Genomic DNA, 24,569 nt, shown 5'->3' on the forward strand with positions numbered 1-24,569 from the left:
CTTACAGAAATTTTCATGGTAGTTGTGTTCTGTTAGGTTCATGTGTGCCTGTTACACCTGGATTTTGCCGTGACAGAGATTTCCTCATCTTGAGCATCTTTTCAGTCAGGATTTTCTTGAAGCTGTCATGACAACTGTAACTTCAGCACTTATGATAAAATCTTGCAGTAATTTATAAGAAATCTTTATATAGATAGTAACTGGACTATCTGCCACACTTTGACTGTTGAAGTGGTGAAATGGATTTCATAGGAAATTTCAGACCTATTCCTAATTATCATAAATTTGTTATATATTTAAAAAAGTTAGAAACACTCAGCAGGTTAGGTAGCATCTGTTGGAAGAGTAACTGAATAAACATTTCAGGTCCAATCCTTCGTCGGACCATGAAAGTTTTCTGATCTTAAACATTTAGGCAAATGCTGTCTGATCTGTTGCTAACATTTTCTGCTTATATTTCAGAATTCCAGCACTTGCAGATTTTTAAAGTTATTATAAATTTGTTTGGCCTACACTCATCTGCCATCACAACTGGGAGTACTTTAACAAATATTTTGAAATAATATCCTTGAGAGGAGGGACCATTGGCAGCTTCCTGAAGTAAACACCCCTCTGTTTGTTAGATGCCTCACTACAACCGAAGGAAAATCCCATGGAAAATAAAATGGGAAAGAATTTTACATAACACAGCTGTGATAAAGGTGGCAAAATGGCATTGATGTTTAGGAAATAATTTACAAACTGATTTACAAGATATTTCTATTGACAATTACAAACAAGTGAGTAGGCCAACAGAAAAATGTACTACAGTAAATAAAACTTTATTTCACTTCTCCAAGTGTCTGTTACAAGTTATTCTCTTCCTTAGCTTAGATATGAATCATGTATTTACAATTTACAGTAGTGTCTTTCCAAAATACAAGTACAAAAGCTATAGTAAACAAACTAGGTACAGCTATTTAGTACCTTCAAAGGCTGAAGCTCCAAGGATAAGACCCTGCAAAAATAAATCAGTTGTACAGAAAGCATTCCAGTCAAACATTAACAGCTTAAATTCCATTAGAAATTTATTGCACAATTTATCCTAGTGCCATTTAACAAAAATCTGCTAGAATTAACATCAGAATAAGATTTGGGAGGTTCTTTGTATTTTAGGTTTTGTACAAATCACAGTAAAAGGCCATAGAAACATTATCCTGATAACAGTACCACATTTCCCTTCTCCCCATGTGAAGCCAAATATATAACTTCCCAGCAGCATGATCGCTGAATAGTTCCACATCACCTTTGGTAACTTCCTTAGTTAACGTAGCCAAGAAGTCTGGAAGGGGAAATAAGAAATCATTTAAGTGCACCGTAGCTATCTTCCTGTTACACTTTCAGATCACAATTACTTAGAAATGCAAACAAATTACTTTTCATGCCAGATTAATTTGGCCAGTCACAAAAAAAACAACCTAGATTTGTAGATTCATCACCCATGTTTCAGCAATATAAAATGTAACATTAAGTAACTCAAATTGCAATTTAAAATGCACAAGTAGAAGCACAATTTTCTGATCATTTGATTGATTAGCATTACCAGGGGGCAAACAGATCATCATAAAGGGATCTTAGCAATTCACTTTCTGTGTCATGTCATCAATACAAGTATCAGTTCCAATTTCAATGTGGAGCAAATGCACTGTAGCTGCAGACCCTTTATTGGGAGAAGGATGCATACTTGCATGTGCCATACACCAACCCCAACAAAAGAACCATTTAAATTACCATAGATATGTCATAATGTATTAACTGAATACAAATTGGGTGGTGGTGGAGGCAAGTACAATGGGGGGTGAGGGGGGGGTTCAAGACATTCTTTAGTAGGCACGTGAATGTGTGGGAAATGGAAAGATATGGACATTGTGTAGGCAGAAGCGATTAGTTTAGTTGAGCATTTGATTACTAATTTAATTTGTTTGGCACAACATTGTGGGCCAAAGGGCCTGTTCCTCTGCTGTACTGTTCTACGTTAGGCATGACTTCCCTCCTTTTATACTCAATGCCTCTGTTGACAACTCCATTATTAACTGCTTTCCCAACCTGCCCTGCACTTTCAAAGGCTTGTCCCCAGGTCCCTCTGCTCCTTTACCATCTCTTTAAAAAGAAATCCTATATTCAATATTGCTTCTTGTTCTTCCTACCAAAATACATCACCTCACAGTTCTCTGCATTAAACTTCAACTGCATTTGCCCATTCTGCCAGTCTGTTTCTATCCTGCTGCAGTTTATTACTACTTAGAAATTGTGTCTCACACTCCCAAACTTTGTTAAATAATATATTAATATATATGTTGATACTAACAAGGTGGTGATGTTGGATCTCTTGAAAAACATTAACATGGATAAGTCCCCAGGGTCTGATGGAATCTATCCCAGGATACAGAGAGTCGAGGAAATTGCTGGGGCCTTAACATCTTAAGCCATAAATGAGGTCCCAGAAGAATAAAGTAGCCAATTTGGTTCCTTTGTTTAAGAAGGGCAACAGGAACAAACAAGGAAATTATAGGCCAAGAATTATAGGAAAGAAACAGGGTGATGGGGGCCGGAGTGAGTATAGGAGGAACTGGGTAAATCAGGAGGAAAGAGGCCAAAGCGGGAGCAGTTTACCTGAAATTGGAGAATTCCACGTTCATACTTTTGGATTGCAGAATATGAGATCCCAAGCAGAATATGAAGTGTTGTTCCTCTAGTTTGCACTTAGCCACACCCTGGCAGTGGAGGAGGCCGACGACAGACACGTCAGTGAGGGAATGGGGCAGAGAATTAAAATGGCTAGCAACCAGGAGCTCCAGATGGCTATAGCATACATTGCTGTAGTGGTAGGGAAATTACTGAATATTCTTAGAGACAGGATTTACTTGCGTTTAGAAAAGCCTGGACTTATTAGGGAAAGTCAGCATAGCTTCTGTGGTCTCACAAATTTGACTTTATTTTGAGAAAGTGACAGATAATTGACGAGGGTAGGGTAGTAAAGTTGTCTACATGAACTTAAGAAAAGCATTTGACAAGGTCCCTCATAATAGGTTGGTTCAGAAGAATAGGTCACATGGGATCCATTGTGAGTTGGTAAGTTGAATACAAAATTGGCTTGGTCACAGAAGACAGAGGGCAGTGTCGAGGGATGCTTCTCTAAGTGGAGGTCTATAACCCAGTGGTGTTCTGCAAGGATCAGTGTTGGATCTCCATTGTTTGTGATTTCTATATAAATGATCTGAATGAAATTGTAGGTGGTATGATGAGTAAGTTTGCAGATGACACAAAAACTGGTAGAGTTGTGGATGGTGAGGAAGGTTGTCAAAGGATATATTAAGATATGGATCAGCTGGAAATTTGGATGGAGAAATGGCATATGGAATTTAATCCAGACAAGGGTGAGGTGTCACATTTTGGGAGGTTAAATGCTAGCGAAAAGAATACAGTGCATCACATTACTCTTGGATGCATTGATGTACAGAGGGGTGTTACGGACTAGGTTACTATTGGTGTATGTCCCTTTAAGATAGAGCACAGTATGTGTGTGTGTGTGTGGCGTGATGACGACAACAGAAGATATGGAAGTAATGACGTTTTTGGAGCAGACAGTCGGAGTCAGTCAGAAGAGAGAGAAGAGAGAGAGAGAGAGAGAGAGAGAGAGAGAGAGGGAGAGAGACACCAGCCTGCTGGTCTCTGTATTGATGGTTGAAAAACAATGACTGCGTCTGTCACTACAACCCACGTATGGATTTTTGGAATAATCCGGTGGAGTCCACTTTGTCGTTAACCTGTAGAAGGAAACAGGTATTTGTGTGGACGGCCACGATTTGAGTGCCTTTCGGGGTGGCAGATGCTTCAGAACAAAGCGGTGGAGTAGTCAATGCTGAATAGACACTGAGGTGTCATATGGGTTCCATCGTGGAACATCTGGATTTCATAATTACTCTCTATTTTCTCTCTACGTTTTGTCTTCAGTCAACGGTGATTGTTGAAGAAGCCTTTGCTCACGTTTCACCTTACGGCTTGCTGAACTGAACTTTGAGACTTGGAGTTCGGGAATTTGCCACACACACACTTCGAGTTTAGTTTTTGGGGTTAATGTTTAAGATCTAACATTTTTACTTCTAACATTCTAACATTTTTACTTTTATTTTTCTTATTATCATAAGTAGTTATTAATAAAATAGTTTTTAACACATATATGACTTGGGGTGTTTCTTTTGTTGCTGGTACGTGACAGGGGTCTTGGGGTGGAAGTCCATAATTCCCTCAAAGTGGCAACACAGGTAGATAGGGCGGTAAGCAAGGCATATGGCATGCTTGCCTTCATCAGTCAGGGCATTGAGAATAAAAATTAGGAAAACGTTGCAGCTGTATAAAACTTTGGATGGGCTATATTTGGAGAATCGTGTGCAGTTCACACTACAGGAAGATATGGAGGTTTGGGGAGATTCACCAACATGTTGCCTGGATTGGAGAAATTAGCCATGAAAGGTTGGGCAAACTTGGTAGTACATAAAATTATGTGATAGGGTAGATAATTAGAGTCTTTTTCCCAGGGAGGAAATGTCAAATTCTAGAGGGCATAGTTTTAAAGGTGAGTAGGATAAAGTTTAAAGGAGATGTGCAAGACAAGTTTTTAAACAGAGAGTAGTGGGTACCAGGAACGTGCTGCTGGGGGAGGTGGTGGAAGCATTTACAATAATGACTCTTAACAGGCATTTAGACAGACAGATGAACAGGCAGGGAAATAGAGGGATATAGACCACGTGTAGGCAGATGGGATTAGTTAGATTGGCATTATGTTGGTGCAGACATGGTGGGCTGAAGGGCCTGTCCCTGTGTTATACTGCTTTACATTCTAATATAAACTAAAAAGGAGAAACAGCCCCAACTCTGATTCCCAGTAAATGCCAATGATTTACCTTCTTTCAGACATTTGCTATGATGTATGTTGTCTATTGCTTAACCAACTTGTATCCATGTCCCTTTTATGCCATTTGCCTGCATATCCCTCTAAACTTTTTGTATCCATGTACCTGTCTAAATATCTTTTAAACATCATAATTGCACCTCCCTCTACAACTTCCTCTGCCAGTGCATGTACAGCACATCAACTGCATTACCATCATCAACTATCTATCCCTCTTATATATTGGGCTTCCCCTTTTCCTATCTTCAGTCCTGAAGAACGATCCTGACCCGAAACGTTGACCGCCTGCTTTTCTCCACGGATGCTGCATGGTCTGCTGAGTTCCTCCAGCATCATAGTGTTTTTCATCTGGATTCCAGCATCTGCAGTCCTTTGTTTCTATATCAACAATTACCTCATCAAAAAATTCTAGCAAATTGGTTGAACACAGTTTGTCCTTAACAAATCAATATAGGCTTGCCTTAATTTTCTTTCAAGTTGCATGGTCATGGTCTTTTTCCCAAGGTAGGGGTGTCTAAAACTAGAGGACATAGATTTAAGGTAAGAAGGGAAAGATTTAAAAGGGACCTGAGGAGCAACTTTCTCACACAGAGGATAGTGGGTATTTGGAACGAGCAGCTAGAGGAAGCTGTAGAAGTTGGTACAATTACAATGTCTAAAAGATATCTGGACAGGTACACAGATAGAAAAGGTTTAGAGGGATATGGGTGAAATGCAGGCAATTGGGCTAGCTTGTACAGACATCTTGTCAGCAAGGACGAGTTGGGCCAAAGGGCCTGCTTGTGTGCTATATAACGTCCTCATGTAAGTAAATAAGCTAACTACAATAAATAAGCCATGCCGAACATGTCCCTACCCGAGAGATTACTAGGCTTACCCATAGCCCTCTATTTTACTCAGCTCCATGTACCTATCTAACAGTCTCTTGAAAGACCCTATCGTATCCGCCTCCACCACCGTTTCCGGCAGCCCATTCCACGCATTCACCACTCTCTGAGTAAAAAACTTACCCCTGACATCTCCTCTATATCTACTCCCCAGCACCTTAAACCTATGTCCTCTTGTGGCCACCAATTCAGCCCTGGGGAAAAGCCTCTGACTATCCACCCTATCAATACCTCTCATCATCTTATACACCTCTATCAGGTCCCCCCTCATCCTCCGTCTCTCCAAGGAGAAAAGGCCGAGTTCCCTCAACCTGCTTTCATAAGGCATGCTCCGCATTCCAGGCAGCATCCTTGTAAGTCTCCTCTGCACCCTCTCTATGGCTTCCACATCTTTCCTGTAGTAAGGCGACCAGAACTGAGCACAATACTCCAAGTGGGGTCTGACCAGGGACCAACACAGCTGCAACAATACCTCTTGGCTCCTAAATTCAATTCCCCGATTGATGAAGGACAATACACCATATGCCTTCTTAACCACAGAGTCAACCTGCGCAGCCGCTTTGAGCATCCTATGGACTCGGACCCCAAGATCCCTCTGATCCTCCACACTGCCAAGAGTCCTACCATTAATACTATATTCCGCCAACATATTTGACTTACCAAAATGAACCACTTCACACTTATCTGGGTTGAACTGTATCTGCCACTTCTCAGCCCAACTCTGCATCCTATCTATGTCCTTCTGTAACCTCTGACAGCCCTCCAAACTATCCACAACACACCCAACCTTTGTGTCATCCGCAAACTTACTAACCCACCCCTCCACTTCCACATCCAGGTCATTTTTAAAAATTACAAAGAGTAAGGGTCCCAATACAGATCCCTGAGGTACACCACTGGTTACCGACCTCCATGTGGAATACGACCCTTCAACAACCACTCTTTGCCTTCTGTGGGCCAGCCAGTTCTGGATCCACACTGCAATGTCCTCTTGGATCCCATGTCTCCTCACCTTCTCCATAAGCCTTGCGTGGGGTACCTTATCAAACACCTTGCTGAAATCCATATACACTACATCTACTGCTCTCTCTTTATCAATGTGCTTAGTCACATCCTCAAAAAATTCAATCAGGCTCATACGACTGGACCTGCCCTCGACAAAGCCATGCTGACGATTCCTAACCATATTATACCTCTCCAAATGTTCATAAGTCCCGCCTCTCAGGATATTCTCCATCAGCTTACCAACCACTGAGGCTCACTGGCCTATAATTCCCTGGGCTATCCCTACTCACCTTCTTGAATAAGGGAACAACATCTGCAACCCTCCAATCTTCTGGAACCTCTCCTGTCTCCATCGACGACCCAAAGATCATCGTCAGAGGCTCCGCAATCTCCTCTCTCGCCTCCCACAGTAATCTGGGGTACATTTCATCTGGTCCCAGCAACTTATCTAACTTGATGCTTTCCAAAAGTTTCAGCACCACCTCTTTTCTAATATCTACATGCTCAAGCTTTTCAGGCCGCTGCAAGTCCCCACTACAATCCCCCAGATCTTTTTCCGTGGTGAATACTGATGTAAAGTATTCATTAAATACCTCTGCTATTTCTTCCGGATCCACACACATTTTCCCACTGCTGCACTTGATAGGCCCTATCCTTTTGCATCTCATCCTCTTACTCTTCACATACTTGTAGAATGCCTTGGGGTTTTCCTTAATCCTGCCCGCCAAGGCCTTCTCATGTCCCCTTCTGGGTCTCCTAATCTCTTTCTTAAGTTCCTTCCTTTTAGCCTTGTACTCCTCCAGATCTCTAACCTTACCTAGCTCTCTGTACCTTTTGTATGATTTTCTTTTCCTTTTGACTAAATTTATTATAGCCTTCGTACATGGTTCCTGTATCCCATCATGACTCCCGTTTCATCAGAACATGTCTATGCAGAGCTCCACACAAATACCCCCTTAATATTTGCCACATATCTTCCATACTTTTCCCGGAGAACATCTGTTCCCAATTTAATCTTCCAATTTCCTGCCTGAGAGCCTCATAATTTCCTTTACTCCAAGTAAACACCTTTCTAGTCTGTCTGTTCCTATCCCTCTCCAGTGCTAATGTAAAGGAGATAGAATTATGATCACTATCACCAAAATGTTCACCCACTGAGAGATCTGACACCTGACCAGGTTCATTTCCCAATACCAAATCAAGCACAGCCTCTCCTCTTGTAGGCCTATCTACATATTGTGTCAAGAATCCTTCCTGTACACACTTAACAAACTCCACCCCATCTAAACCCCTCACTGTCTGGAGATGCCAATCGATATTTGGGGAATTAAAATCCCCCATCACAACAACTCTGTTATTCTCACACATTTCTAGGATCTGGTTCCCTATCTGCTCCTCAATAACCCTGTCACTATTGGGTATAAAAAACACCCAGTAAAGTTATTGACCCCTTCCTGTTCCTAACATCCACCCACAGAGACTCCGTAGACAATCCCTCCACAACGTCCACCTTTTCCGCAGCCGTGACACTATCAACAGTGCCACTCCCCCACCTCTCTTGCCTCCCTCCCTGTCCTTCCTGAAACATCTAAAACCCGGCACTTGAATCAACCATTCCAGCCCCGGAGCCATCCAAGTCTCTGTAATGGCCACCACATCATAGCTCCAAGTATTGATCCAAGCTCTAAGCTCATCCACCTTGTTCACAATACTCCTTGCGTTAAAATAGATACATCTCAAGCCTGTCTGAACACTTCCCTTCTCTATCACCTGCCTATGGTACTTACTCCTAGCTTCCTCTATTTGAGAGCCAAACAGCTCTTCCCCAGTCTCTCCAGTACAGATCCCACCCCCCAACAATTCTAGTTTAAACTCTCCCCAGTAGCCTTAGCAAACCTCCCCGCTAGTATGTTGGTCCCCCTGGGATTCAAGTGCAACCCGTCCTCTTTGAACAGGTCATACCTGCCCCAAAAGAGGCCCCAATGATCCAGAAAACTGAATCCCTGCTCCTTTCTCCAATCCCTCAACCACGCATTTACCCTCCTGCTCATTCTGTTCCTATACCCACTGTCACTTAGCGCAGGCAATAATCCAGAAATTATTACCTTTGAGGTCCTGCTTTTCAACTTCCTTCCTAGTTCTCTATAGTCTCTTTTCAGGACTTCATTCCTTTGCCTACCCATGTCGTTGGTACCAATATGTACCACGACCTCTGGCTGTTCTCCCTCCCCCTTCAGGATATCTTGGACGCGATCTGAAACATCCCAGACCCTGGCACCTGGGAAGCAAACTACCTTCCGAGTTTCTTTCCTGCGTCCACAGAATCGCTTGTCTGCCCACCTAACTATAGAGTCCCCTATCACTAGTGCCCTCCTCACTCCTTCTCTACCCATCTGAGCCACAGGGCCGGGCTCTGTGCCAGAGACACTGCCACTGTTGCTTCTACCAGGTAGGCTGTCTCCCCCAGCAGTACTCAAACAGGAGTACTTATTGTCAAGGGGGTACATTATTGTCAAGGGGGTACAGCCACAGGGGTACTCTCTAGTACCTGTCTCTTCCCCTTTCCCTTCCCCCTCCTGAATGTGACCCAATTGCCTGATTCCGATGGTCCCGGTGTGACCACCTGTCTATAACTCCTCTCTATCACCTCCTCACTCTCCCTGATCAGACGAAGGTCATCTAGCTGCATCTCCAGTTCCCTAACACGGTCCCTCAGGAGCTGCAGCTCAACACACTGGGTGCAGATTAGCCCTCCCGGAGGCAGGGAGACTCCAGGAACTCCCACATCTGACACTGAGTACAGGAAACCGCACTCATACCCCTTTCTTAACTCAAGTCACCTACCTTTCCTCGCCCTTTTACGCCAAAGCCCCTTGAGCCAAAGCCCAGAACACTCTGCTCCCTCTCACTCTGCTGCCCGCTCTGACACTGCCCGCTGGATAGTCTGTCTGCTTTTTAAGCTGCCCACGCCACACCTGAGCAGTCCAGCCCCCACTCTACCACTTAAAACCTTTATAACCCTTATAAAAGTACCTTATAAAAACAGGTTTGCTGAAAATTACAAGAATATAGTGAAACAAAAGGAATATATCATGTTTGGCAAGGATCAAAGCAGCTCCTTTCTCCACAATCAGCTGGCTCTCTCTGTTTATGGTGTTTGAACATTGGGAAGAGGAATATTAAATAGCTGGAACAGAAAAACTCTTCCAATGACAGAACAAGACAACCTTCATTTCTGATTTCTAGATATTTTTTGTATCAGGTGTTCGTCCACTGACCATCAACATCCTGAATAATGGTGTGCAAACCGACATGCACGAGAGAAAAGCTTTTATCACAGTGATATTGACGTAATTGATCATGTAGACCAAATGGACTATCAACTGAAACCTAATAAATGTAGCCTCAGAATCATGTCAAAAATGTCATTTTGCAAATGTGGTCAAGCATAAACTGCAACTGGTTTGAAGAAAAAACCCAGTATGTTTGGTATTGTTATTTGCTTTCCACTTGTTGCTCATCTCCTTCAGAAGTGCAATCTACAGAATGATAAACTTTGCAAGGGTCATTGAAGGAACACACTCAATAGCTGAATGCTTTTTTCCAGATTTTCATTTATTAATAGTGTTCTGCTAGTCAATGAAAACTATCTGGACAGATGAGCTGAAATACACTTAGTATTAGATTGTTAGTAGGACAGATATGTTAATGTTACAAAAAAAGATATCACTCACCCACATCTTAAATGAATGCACCAATAGCCAACTCTCAGAAGATACCAGTGCGAGGCGAAGAATACTACAGAGCCAGGGGAAATGAGCATATTGGATTTTATAAGTTAAGCAAGGAACACTCAAAGCTTGGAAAATGCAAGCAATAAGGATAACCATTAGATGAATTGTGCCAACGATTGTAAACCAACATCTGAACTGGAGAACTCAGGAAGGAATGGGATGGGATAATGGGAAGAGAGAAAATGATATCATTCTGAGAAGGCTGACTCCTGGGGAAGCCCTGCCATTTAGAAATGGGATCCATTGGCATTAAGGTGGCTTAACAAAAATTTGGAGTTTTATCCATTTCAAGTAAAGTGGTGTGATCTCTTATTACAGCCAAAAGCCACCCCAGCATTAAAAATTAACTACTAGATGCACAGTCTTATTATAAAACCCTAAGATTTTAATTGTTAAAAATGTTAAAAAACGTTCTTTGTGTCTGACCCTTACTTCAATACCATCTTTCTTTTTCTCCTTATTTTGCTTCAGTACATGATTTTACATAGATAAATAGTCAAATGTCCTGATTAAGATTGCATATTTCAGTGTGTATTCTTCAACCTTGCTGGTTGAAAAGACCAATTGTTTGCCCAGTTCACAGATATAAAAACATCTACTGTGATCCACTGTAGAGGTCAGTCACAAGGCATAGGAGGTGGCCATTCAGTTCATCAAGTCCACATCAGCTCTCAAGTGACTTCAATCAGCTCCCTGCCCCTTAACCCTGAAAGTTTATTTCCCTGAAATGCCCATTAAATAACCTTTTGAAAACATTGATTAGCTCTACCCCCACCACTCTAATAATAAAGTGGTCTCTGTGTAAAAATGTCCTTCCTGACATCCCATTGTACATTTTGTCCAAAACCTTAGATCTGTTGGCTTTTTTGTAATCATCAATGAATGGGATCAACTTTGTATACCCTATGTAAACCAACACCACTATCAAATCTCCCTTTGACCTCCTTAGCTCCAAGGAGCACAAACATCCTTCGCTTCTCCAACCTAACATTGCAGCTAAAACCCCTCATTGCTGGAAGTATTCTGATAAATTTGCTTTGTATCCTACGAAGGACCTTAATGTCTTTCTCAAATTGTGGTAACTAGAACTGGACACTCTGATTTAGCCACCTAATAATTTTAAATTGTCATTGTTCACATAATCCCAACAAAGATATTGCCTAAATTCCAACAAATTTTTGTTGTGCACATATGCACCAAAATATTAAATATTAATTTTCCTCAATATGCTATTTACCATGATTGATTCAGATGGTGGTTTGCAATCCTGTTATCTATCAAGGTCATACACTTGTACATAAAGTTAGTTTGCATTTGTGTAATTTCAAATGAAAGCAAGTTAGCTGAATTACAAATATTGAAGGATAGCAATAAACAAAATGAATGTTAAATACTTAAATAATTTTTGAAATTGTAGAAAGCTTCAATAATGTTTGGAAATAATAGACCACCTGCAGAAAGCACAATGACTAACAACAAATTTACAGGAAAGTAAGTCCATATTTTGAGTCCAGCACATGCTGAATTATTTGGTGACGGAATGTATTCCAGAAATGATTATCAAATTTTGAACAAATGGCTTTTCCATTTCAACACAGTCAGTGGTGACTCACTCAGTGCCTTTCAGTAATTGAACCTAGTTGAGCAGCCAGTTATTGAAGGTGGAAATAATTATTTTAATTCCAATTAGTCATAGTTTAAAAAAATCACATCAGCTTAAGTGTTGCTAGTGAAAGTAATGTAGCTCTCATGATCTTTGAGGTCCAACTTTTTCCTCAGGTTTGATTTCATTAGTTGTGAACTAGAACTGCTATTCAAGATTTCTGGTGAGCAGAAGAAATGCCCCTCCCTTGGTTTTGAGTGTAAACTAATTGAAGCAGACTGATCAAAATTTGCACTTGGCAATTTGAAGACAATTATCCAAAGGATTGGGGAGTAAAGAGAAACTCAGTTTGGGATACTGCTCCTCATTTTGCAATTCAGTGAATACTTCTGCAATGTTTAAAGTAATTTGGGCCATGCTTGTTTATAAAAATTAGTTAACAGTGATATGGGGGACTTTAAAGATGATGGTCAGTTACTCTGGAATGACAAGATGTTTAAACAAAATAATCTATTAAAGTGCTCTCTGTGCATTTCTCAACAAATTAAATATAAAGCACACACTGGTAATTAACTACCCAATAATAGTTTACATTAAGTGGAATAGCAAATTATATTTTCCAGATCTAAAATTATCAAGTATCTCTTACCTCCGAAATATTATTTCCTTACTACGTGGTCACATTTTCCCTAAATCCCCTCTTGTCTCTCACTAAAGAATGATATGCTACTAAGCTTTGTCCTGGATATAGCATGGCTGAACAACAATTTTAGCTGAATCAATTGTGTTTTAATCTGCATAGAATGTACCAATGTGCTATATTATAAGAAACGAAGCGAGAAGCCAACTTTTAATGAAAGTCAAAAAAAACTGCAGACACTGGAAAATCTGAAATAGGAAATAATGGAAAAAACTCAGCAGGTCAGGCAGCACCTGTGGAAAGAGAAACAGTTAATGTTTCAGGTATAAGACCCTTCATCAGAACTGAGAAAAAGAGCAAACAAGTTAGTCTGGGTAGCAGAAAAGGAGATGAATGGAACAATGGGAATTTGTGTGAGAGAACAAAATAATGTAGCCATAATAGGGTGGTTAAGCTCCTTGAACTGTGTAACATGTCACTAATGTTGTAAAAATACAGGTCATGTTGTATAGTCTGGCCTACTGGACATGCCCAGCAGGCCAGAATATACAAATGAAAGAAAAAGGGAGAAAAAATGGCAAGCAAAAATGGCCCATCCTGATACAAACAGAAAGAAGGAGCAAGTTATCCAAGGTGGAGAATTTAATATTTAGTCCTGCAGGCTGCAATGTGCCCAGACATAAGATGAGTTGTTCCTTGAGCCTGTCTTGGACCTTGTTGTAACAGTGCAGGAGGCCACAGAGAGAGGGGTTAAAGGGGCTGTCAGATAGGGAATCTTTAAAAGTCAACTTTTAACTGATAAAAATCTTCATGATCCTTGTACAAAACCAGCAGCTGATCCAAGGGAGATTTGGACAAGATCTGGCCCTCTGCATTGTAGAACAATGGGTGGTTATTTTGCCCTTTGTTTGCTTCTCCTCACTAAAGTAATACAAAACAAAATATATAGTGAGGAGGGAGAATGGGATTTTACATTTTGCTCCGTTTCACATATTTATCCAATATGCACTTAAAGCAGATAGCCACTCATCAGTATAAACCATTCTTTCCTTGAATCCATCGTGCAAATTGATTTTTTTTTGCCTGAATTTCAGGAAGGCTTTTGATGTTATAGAATTATAAAGTCATACAAACAGGCCATTCAGCCTACCATATCCACACTGACATGTGAGCACACATCTATATTAATCCCATCTTCCAGCACTTGGTCCATATCCATCACTCTTTCAGGTAGTGTATTCCATGTACTCACCACTCTTTACGTGAAAAGGACAGCTCAGATCCCCTTCAAATCTCTTACCCCCTACCCCAAATTTAGTTTTATTCATCTCTGATAAGAGGAAAAGTTTCCTGCAGTTTACCCTATATATACACACACCCACTCATAATTTTATATACCTCCATAACGTCCACTCCTAACTTCCTCGGGTTCAGAGAAAACAGACCTAGCCTCTCTAGTCTCTCCTCAGAACTGAAACGCTCCATACCAGGCTATACCCCAGTGAATCTGCTGGAGGAACCTCAGCAGGTTGAGCAGCATCTGCGGAAGGAAAGGAATTGCCGATGTTCATGGTGCAAGCCTCATTAGTACTCCCTAAATGCATCACCCTCTGTCTCCTATTGCCAAGCCAATTTTGGATCCACTTTGCTAACTTGCATTGGATCCCATGGGCCCTAACCTTTTGGACCAGTCTCCCATGTGGAACTGTCAAAGACCGTACTGAAGTCCACGTAAACCATATCTGCTGCACTGTCCTCATCAATATACTTTGTCACATCTCAAAAAATTCAGATCAGATTAGTCAGACAAGATCTGCTCTTGAGAAAGCCATGTCTGCTATGTCTGATTAGAGAGTCTTTTCAAATTCTCATTAATCCTGTCCCTCAGAAATTTTTTTCCAATAACTTCCCTACTACTGATGTTAGGTTCACAGGTCTGCAACTGCAAGGCCTTCCCTGCTGTCCTTCCTGGAAAGGGGGACCATGTTTGCTATGTTTCAGTCATCTGGTACCTTCACTTGCCATACACCATAGAAACAGGCTCTTTGGCCCACCGCATCTATGCTGTACATTGTGCCTATCTATCTAACCTCACTTACCTGCATTAATTCCATATTCTCTTATGCCTTGTTGCCTGTCTAGATGTCTCTTAAATGTTGTTACTGTTCCTACTTCCATCATCTCCTCTGGCAGCTTGTTCCAGATACCGACTACTGTTAGTGTGAACATATTTCTCCCTCAGATCACCTTTAAACCTTCTTCCTCTCACCTTAAACCTAAGCCCTCTACATGGGATACACATTGTTGTATACCCTCACAATTTTATATACCTCTATCATGTCACCTCTCAGTATTCTTCACTTCAGGGAAAAGAGAGTCAGTCTATACAATCTCTCCTTACAACTCAATCACTCCAATCCCAGCAACACCCTTGTTAATCTTTTCTGCATCCTCTCTAGCCTTAATCGCGACCTTTCTGTAGTGGGACAAACAGAACTGCATACAATTCTCCAAGTGTGGTCTAACCAACGTTTTGTCTCATTATAACATTATGTCCCAATTCTTGCACACAATTCCTTGGCTAACGAAGGAAAGCATGCCATACACCTCTTCCCCACCTTGCTTACCTGTGTTCCCATTTTTAGGGAACTATGCATTTGTAATTCCAAGGTCATTTTGTTCAATAACACTTCACAGGGCCTCGCCATTCACAGTGTATGTCTTGCTCTGGTTTAACTTCCCAAAGTTCATCACTTCACAATTGTCTGAGTTAAATTCCATCAGCCATTCCCTGCCCACTTTCCCAGTTGATCTACATCCTGTTGTAATCTCAGACAACCTCCTTCACTGTCCAATATACCGCCAATTTTGGTGTCACCTGCAAACTTATGAATCATTCATGCCACCTGCATTCTCATCCAAATCATTAATATATATGACAAACAAAAGAGGACCCAGCACCGATACGTGCAGCACACCATTGGTCACAGGCTTCCAATCTTAAAAGCAATTCTCTACAACCACCCTCTGCCTCCTACTAACCAAGCTAATTTTGTATCCAGTTGGCTAGCTCACTCTGGATCCCATGTGATCTAACCTTCCACAACAGCCTACTATGTGGGACTTTGTCAAAGGCCTTGCTAAAGTCCACATAGACAATGTCTACTGCCCTGTCCTCATCAATCCTCTTGGTCACCTCTTGAGGAACCCAATTAAATTCGTGAGACATGATTTCCCACGAACCAAGGCATGCTGACTATCCTTTATCAGTCCTTGCCTTTCTAAATGCAAATAAATCCTCTGGCAGCTCATTCCAGAACCTTTTCCAACAGCTTGCCCACTACTGATGTCAGGCTCACCAGGCTGCAGTTTCCTGGCTCATCCTTGCTACCCTTGTTAAATAGAAGCAAAACATTAGGTATCCTCAGCCAACACCACCTCTTTTATAATGCTGATATGGTCCAAGGTAAGGGAGTCTAAAACTAGAGGATATAGGTTTACAGTGTGAGGGGGAAGATTTAAAGGGGACCTGAGGTGCAGGTTTTTCACACAGACGAGCTGTCAGAGGAAGTGGTAGAGGCGGGTACAATTACAATGTTTAAAAGACATTTGGACAGGTACATGGATAGGAAAGGCTTAGAGGGATATGGGCCCAACACAGGCAAATGGGACTAGCACCTTGGTTAGCATGGACAAGTTGGGCCAAAGGGACCATTTCCATGCTGTATAATTCTATGAATATGATCACTGATCCTTCCCCTGAACTCACCAGCTTCCATGGTAAATACAGACAAGAACTTAAAATAAGAAACAAGAAGTGGAATGATCACTTTAATGGAATTGTATTATGGGTCCCCCAATAGTCAGAAGGAAGAATATGCAAAATCTTATAGAGATATATACCTTATAGAGATATGCAAAATTATGAGGGGTGTAGATAAGGTGGTCCTTTTCCCCAGGATGGGGGGTGTCTAAAACCGGAGCACATAGATTTAAGGTGAGAGGGGAGAGATGTAAAGGATTAGAGGGGAAACTTTTTCACACAGAGGGTGGTGGGTGTACGGAACAAATTCCAGAAGAAGTTGTAGAAGCACGACAATTACGATGTGTAAAAGACATTTAGACAGGTAAATGCATAGGAGGAGTTTAGAAGGATATGGATCAAACAGAGGCAAATGGGAATAGCTCAGATAGACATATTGATCAGCATGGATGAGTTGGGCTGAGGAGCCTGATTTATGCCTCCTTTTTCCTGATTGGAACCTCAGCATCCCTTGTCAACCAATGTCCAGAGAGAGAAAGAATGTTAGGCTCATTGCTGTTTGTATCTATATCTATGATTTGGATGAGAAATGTACAAGGCATGGTTAGTAGGTTTGCAGATAACACTAAAATAGGTGGTGTTATAGACAATGAAGATGGTTATTGGGATTTACAGAGGGATCTTGGTCAGCTGGGAAAGTGGGCCGAGGAATGACAAATGGAGTTTAAGTCGGCTAAGTGTGATGTGTTGCATTTTGGGAAGGAAAATGAAGGTAGGACTTTCACAGTGAACAGTACGGCTCTGGAGTGCGTTGTAGAACAGAGTGACCTAGGAGTAGAAGTACATGGATTCTGGAAAACAGCACTGCAGGTAGACAGGGTGGTGAAGAAGGCTTTTGGCATGCCCAGCCTTCATCAGTCAGGGCATTGAGTATAGAAGTTAGGATGTTATGTTGCAGTCGTACAAGACGTTGGTGAGGCCACATTTGGAATATTGTGCTGTAGGAAAGATTCCATTAGAAAGAAAAAGTACAGAGAAGATTAACAAGGATGTTGCCGGGACTCGAGGGACTGAGTTATGGAGAGAGTTTGAACAGGTTCGGACTTTTTTCATTGGAAGCGCAGGAGAATGATGGATGTGATAGAAGTGTATAAGATCATGAAGGGCATAAGACAGGGTGAATACGTAGTCTTTTTGCCGGGGTTGGGGAATCAAGAACAAGAGGGTATGGGTTTAGGGTGAAAGGGGAGAGATTTAATGGGAACCCGAGGGGCCAATTCTTTTTTTTTAACCCAGAGGTGGTCGGTATATGGAATGAGATGTCAGAGGAAGTGGTGAGGCAGATGTGTTAACAGCACATAAAAGGCACTTGGACAGGTACATGGATAGAAAAGCTTAGGAGGGATATGGGCCATACATGGGCAAATGGGAATCTAGGTCGGCATGGACCAGATGGGCTGAAAGGCTTGTTTCTGTGCTGTATGACTCTGTATGTGTGAGAGCGCGAGACAGGGGGAGACAGCGGGACAGCGAGACGGGGAGAGAGGGACAGCCGAGAGAGGGAGAGAGTGACAGCGAGAGAGGGAGAGAGAGAAGGGACAGCGAGAGAGAGAGAGAGAGAGGGACGGCGAGAGAGAGAAGGAGATTGAGGGAGGGGGGGAGGAGAGGGGGGGAGAGAGGGGGGGGAGAGAGGGGGGAGAGAGGGGGGGAGAGAGGGGAGAGAGACAGAGAGGGGGAGAGGGGGGAGAGAGAGGGAGAGGGGGGAGAGAGGGTGAGAGGGAGAGAGGGGGGAGAGAGGGGGGGAGAGAGGGGGGGAGAGAGGGGGGGAGAGAGGGGGAGAGAGAGAGGGAAGTGAGAGAGAGAGAGAGAGTGAGGGACAGCGAGACGGAGAGAGAGACAGTGGGGACAACGAGAGAGAGAGACAGCGAGAGCACAGTGAGAGAGAGAGAGAGAGATAGCGGGTGATAGATGGACAGAGATAGAGGGACAGTGAGAGGGTTAGTGCGAGAGAGAGAGAGAAAGAGGGAGGGACAGAGAGAGTGATAAATACAGAGAGGGACAGCGAGAGGGGGAGGGGGAGGGGAACAGCGAGCGAGAGAGGGGGACAGCGAGAGAGGGAGAGGGAGAAAGAGAGGGACAGCGATGGAGAGAGAGAGGGGACAGCGAGAGAGGGGGGCAGCAAGAGAGGGTGAGAGGGGGAGAGAGAGAGAGGGAGAGAGCAGGACAGCGAGAGAGAGAAAGGGAGAGAGAGGGACAGCGAGAGTGAGAGAGAGGGAGGGAGCAACAGAGAGAAAGAGGGAGAAAGCGAGCGGCAGTGAGAGAGAGAAAGAGGGAAAGTGAGAGAGAGAGAAAGAGGGGAGAGCGAGAGAGAGAGAGAGAGGAACAGCATAACAGAGAGAGGGACAGCGAGCGAGAGAGAGAGGGACAGCGAGCGAGAGAGAGAGATAGAGAGAGGGTGACAGCACGAGGGAGAGAGAGGGGGAGAGGGGGGAGGACAGTGGGGGAGAGGGAGACGGGGAGTGACAGTGAGATATAGAGAGAGCGAGAGAGGGAGAGAGAGAGATGGAGGAGAGAGAGAGAGGGGGAGCATGAGAGGGGAGAGAGAGAGGGATGGCGAGCGAGTGAGAGAGAGAGCGAGAGAGAGGGGCAGCGAGAGAGAGACAGAGAGGGATGGCAAGAGAGAGAGTGGGAGGGAGGAAGGGAGGGAGAGAGGGATGACGAGCAAGTAAGAGAGAATGAGAGAGAGATGGGCAGCGAGAGAGAGACAGAGAGGGACGGCGAGAGAGAGTGGGCAGCGAGTGAGAGAGAGAGTGGGAGGGAGGGAGAGAGAGAGAGGGAGGGAGGGAGAGGGAGGGAGGGAGGGAGAGAGAGGGAGGGAGAGAGAGGGAGGGAGAGAGAGGGAGGGAGAGAGAGGGAGGGAGAGAGAGGGGAGGGAGGAGGAGAGGGAGGGAGGGAGAGGGAGGGAGAGGGAGGGAGAGAGAGGGAGGGAGAGAGAGAGGGAGAGGGAGGGAGAGGGAGGGAGGGGGGAGGGAGGGAGAGGGAGGGAGAGAGGGAGGGAGAGAGAGGGAGGGAGAGACTGTCTTCTCCAAATTGGAACCTGGATGTTTAATGGAAAAACTAAAAGGAAATAATCTTTTTTTTCTCAAGATGTATCAGTTGTGATTCATGTTTTTATACAAATTCTGACAACCAGACTGGGATCAGATTTTCAAAAGTATCTGGACATCGATTTAAACTCTTCCCCCTCTTAATAGTTATGAAAAATTATGACAGACTGGAATCTTTAAATGGTGAATCTTGAACAACATATACCACAACTTAACACAGATATATATTACTGCTGGTTTAGGTATTCAAGCAGATTATTCACAATACATCAGATAATATTTTGAATAAGATACATATCTAATGAAGACAGCACTATGCAAGATTTCATGTAAAACATTCAACTGTTGCCAAATTGCTTTGGTTCTTTAAAGCTCATGAAGAGTACATGTTAGGCAGCATCTTAAAGAAGGAAAGAGAGATAAATGTAGACAAGATGAAGGAGAGAAATACAGAGCTTGGCAACTGGAGGCACAACTAGCATTTATAGAGTGAATATCATTCGCAATGGAAGAGAGCAGAATTGATTGGCTTAGTTGCACCAGAAATGGGCTTCCATCTTATTTCAATTTCTTCCAATGAACTTGTAAGCTTCTAAAAAAAAAATCAACATGGGCAACATTGCCATCAAATATATAATCAAGTTTGAATAGCATTTCTTTTCCAGTTTACACAATGTAAGCCTTTATCTCCAGTGAGCTCGGACTCATAGTCAAAAGGGTATGTAAATAAAGAATATAAGGACAAAAGATAAAGATTGTCAAACGTTCACTCCTCTATTTTCATCAACTAAAATCCCTTTTAATTCCAACTAATTTGTAACAGCCCATACTATTTCTGAATTGAATGGTATGAGCAAAGTTGCTCGCACATGTAGCACCTATCCCATCTTCTGAACACCCCCAAAACAATTTATGATCAAATAGAAAAAAAATAGCTCTTAAGGTCATGTTAAATGACTTAGGATTAGGTCTGCACCTTCTCTTTTAATTTCAGGATACATGTCCTGGGAAGATCTAGTCAAAAGAAAATGGACAAAAAAGGCTGTTGTGATTTGCAAAGTTTTTATTCCCCATTACCGTTACACTGTAGGACAAGCTTAATATCAAAGGGCTTAATTGCAATATTGATTATTGCTGTATTTCATTCACACTCAAATAAAGAGACCTGAAATCTAATCAGGTCAAGATTCGATTCCAAAAATTAAGACTGGTCTTTCACTTAGATGCTAGTATCCTGCAAATTATTGAACTGGCTCAGTTGAATCATAAATTAATAAATTGTAGACTCACAGATGAACGAGATTCTTCCCGTTCTAATATCTTCTGTGTCTGATCTGCTGGAAACTTCAGTACGGTAGTTATTACTTTTGCCAAAGTCTGAAATATATATATATGAAAAAAATCAATTCCTAACATCATTTCTCCCCAAAACAGAAAACTATGAATTGTACTGCAATATTTAGATACATGTCATAGACGACAAATCAATTGTCTACTTCAAACACCAAATACTCATAAGAATATACTGTGCAATAGTTAAAAAAGAAATAATCTGTTTAAAAATTAAATATCTTTATCAAGAATATCACCATAAATGTCCATTATTATATGTCAAATATTTATGATGGCACTGAATTCCAACAAAATGCTCACTGCTGCAAAGGCCAAGTGCTACTATGAGAGCTTATGTATACAACTTAGTGATCTGGACTGTGCTCTTCTTCAACTGCCAGTTTTGGACTGTGTTCTTCTTCAGTTGGCAGTTCTGTAAAAATTGCACTACTGGGCTCAGCACATCACCATGGAATGGAATTCAGCTGTTCTCAGTTGCACTGAGTCAGGGCTATATTTAGCTTTTAGTTGAATGGGATCTTGATCCAGATAGACAAGTGTTTTGTTTATATCTTTAGTTAATATGAACGACTCAATTAATTAATTTACATGTTAAATACTTTTAAATAAATATTATCTTTAATATTTTGTTATTTACATCTACATCAGATACTGTTGTCATTAGGACATCAGGGTAGTCTAGGAAGAGGCCTCACGATCCATCACCTGGGATTAAGTCACAATTTATGTTTCAGTGGACAGATGAAGCAAAGCCTCTAACTCAATTAGATGCACTAGGTTGCAGAATATCAAGGTGGCATGGGCATCTCACTGAGGAGCAAACAGGAGGCAAGAGACATGTTCTGCCCATGGTTACATGAATATGAGAAATTCAGTAGAGTAAACTATATAGAACATAGAACAATACAGGACAGGAACAGTCCTTCAGCCCACAATGTTGTGCCATACTAATTAAGCTAATGATGCCCAATTACATAATCCTTCTGCCTGCACACGGTCCATATCCCTCCGTTCTCTGTATATTCATGTGCTTATCCAAGAGCCTCTTAAACGCCTCTATCGTATCTGCCTCCACCACCACTTCTGGCGTCACATTCCAGGCACCTGCCACTCTCTGTAAAAAAACTTGCCCCGATCATCTCCTTTGAACTTTTCCCCTTTCACCTTAAATGTATGCCCTCTCATATTAGACATTTCAATCATGGGAAAAAGATATTGGCTGCCTACTCAATCTACGCCTCTCATCATTTTATAAACTTCTCTCAGATCTCCCCTCAGTGATTTTCACTTTTTACAAGAGTTGAGACTTAAGGAGAGTTTAAAGAGGTCGGTCTCAGGGCTTGCGAATTTCACTTTACAGGACCCCAAAAAGAGACAAGTTTGCAAACTGTTAGTTAACAGTTGATTGGCTAATTAACAACAGCCAATAAAAAGGTAGGGTCAAGTGGAGTGGGCATTGTGATAGTGATTGTGACATGAAGAGGCTGAGGTGTTGGGAGTGAGAGTGGATCTTTAAAAAGGCTTTGGTGAGGAGGCACAGTTAAGGTTTTATTTTGTTGTTGATCCTTAGTATTTGATTCAGTGTAGTCAGGATGGCAGTTGGGGCAGTGGAATGCTCCTCCTGCAAGATGTGGGGTCAGGAAACCTTATGGTCTCCCTGATGATACATCTGTAGGAAATGCATCCAGCTGCAGCTCCTGGGTCAAGGAACTAGAGCTGGATGTACTCAAGATCATCTGAGAACATCATAGATGAGACCTTTACAGAGGTGGTCACACAAAGTACAGGCTTCAGATAGATGGGTGACCACCAGGAAGAGAAAGGGGTGTAGGCAGTCAGGGCAGGATTCCCCTGTGGCCATTCCCCTCAAAGTATACCTCTTTGGATACTTTGAGGGGATCTTCTTTCAGGGGCTAGCAGCAGTAGTCAGTTCTCTAGCACTGTGACTGGCCCTGAGGTTCAGAGGGAAAGGGTGTAGTCAGACAGAGTGATAGTGAGAGGAGACAATAGTGAGGGGAAGATGCAGGAGATTCTGTGGCTGCAGAGGAGACACCAGGATGGTGTGTTGCCTCTTGGGTGGCAGGGTCAAGGATGTCTCTGAGTGGCTACAGAAAATTCTTGAGCGGGAGGGCGAACAGGCAGAAGTCATTATACATGTTGGTACAAATGACATGGGTAGAACTGCAGAATGGCTATAGGGAGTTAGGTAAGAAGTTAAGAAGCAGGACTTCAAGGGAAGTGATCTCTGGATTACTACTGGTGCTAGTGAGATAGGCCAGACAAATTATAGCTGAGGAGCTGGTGCAGGGGGCAGGAATTCAGGTTCTTGGATCATTGTGATCTCTTCTGCGGTAGAGGTGACCTATGCAAGGAGGATGGGTTGCACTTGAACCAGAGAGGAACCAATATCCTTGCAGGGAAATTTGCTAATGCTAAGTGGGAGGGTTTAAACTAGATTGGTGGGGGGTGGGATTCTGGGCAGGAGTGAGGCATGGAGTAAAGCAGTAGCCTGTGAGAGCAAGTTTAGTAATCAGGATAGCCAGGGCCACAGTAAAGGCAGGGAAAGGTATATTCAGTTAAACTGCATTCTTTGGGCAATATACAGAAGGCCCTACAAGGGAGAAGGCAAAGCTCTACCTACACTTGGGTAACAGGCCAGGTGACAGTGGGGGGGCACTTTGGAACCAGTGACCATAGTTCTTAGTTTTAAAATAGTTATGGAAAGGGGCACAACTGGTCCACAGGTTCAAATTCTAAATTGGGGCAAGGTGAATTTTGACTGTATGAGACAGGAGCTTGCAAAGGTTGATTGGAGTAGATTGTTTGCCAGCAAAGGGACCACAGATTAAACTCTATCTGCCATTTCTCCACCATATCTGCAATTAATTTGTATCCTGGTATATCCTTTGGCAATCTTCCACACTATCCACAACTCCACCAATCTTTGTGTTGTCTGCAAACTTACTAATTCACCCATCTACATTTTCATCTATTTGTATATTTATCACAAACAACTGATGCCCCAGCACTGATCCGTGTGGAACTCCACTGGTCATGGACCTCCAGCCAGAATAAGACTCATTTACCTCTATCCTCTGTGTTCTAAGGGCAAGCCAATTCTGAATTTAAATGGCTGAGTCACTGTGGATTCCATGCATCTTAATCTTCTGGATGAGCCTCCCATGAAGGACCTTACTAAAATCCAAGAAGATTTGTGTCTCTGGCACAGAGCCCGGCCCTGTGCTCAGATGGGTAGGGAAGGAGTGAGGAGGGCACTAGTGATAGGGAACTCTATAGTTAGGTGGGGAGACAAGCGATTCTGTGGATGCAGGAAAGAAACCCAGAAGGTAGTTTGCCACCCAGGTGCCAGGGTCTGGGATGTTTCAGATCGTGTCCAAGATATCCTGAATGGGGAGGGAGAACAGCCAGAGGTTGTGGTACATATGAGGTCCTGAAAAGAGACTAT

The 24,569-nt window shown here is 42.6% G+C and overlaps 1 pseudogene; it reads right to left on the reverse strand.

Moving 5' to 3' along the window:
* Positions 1 to 825: 825 nt before the first annotated feature.
* The window catches only part of LOC127574521 (golgin subfamily A member 4-like), a 247,048-nt pseudogene continuing 223,304 nt past the window's right edge, over positions 826 to 24,569 (reverse strand).

This window comes from Pristis pectinata, chromosome 9 (genome assembly GCF_009764475.1).
Source record: "Pristis pectinata isolate sPriPec2 chromosome 9, sPriPec2.1.pri, whole genome shotgun sequence".
NCBI classification, from domain to species: Eukaryota; Metazoa; Chordata; class Chondrichthyes; order Rhinopristiformes; family Pristidae; genus Pristis; species Pristis pectinata.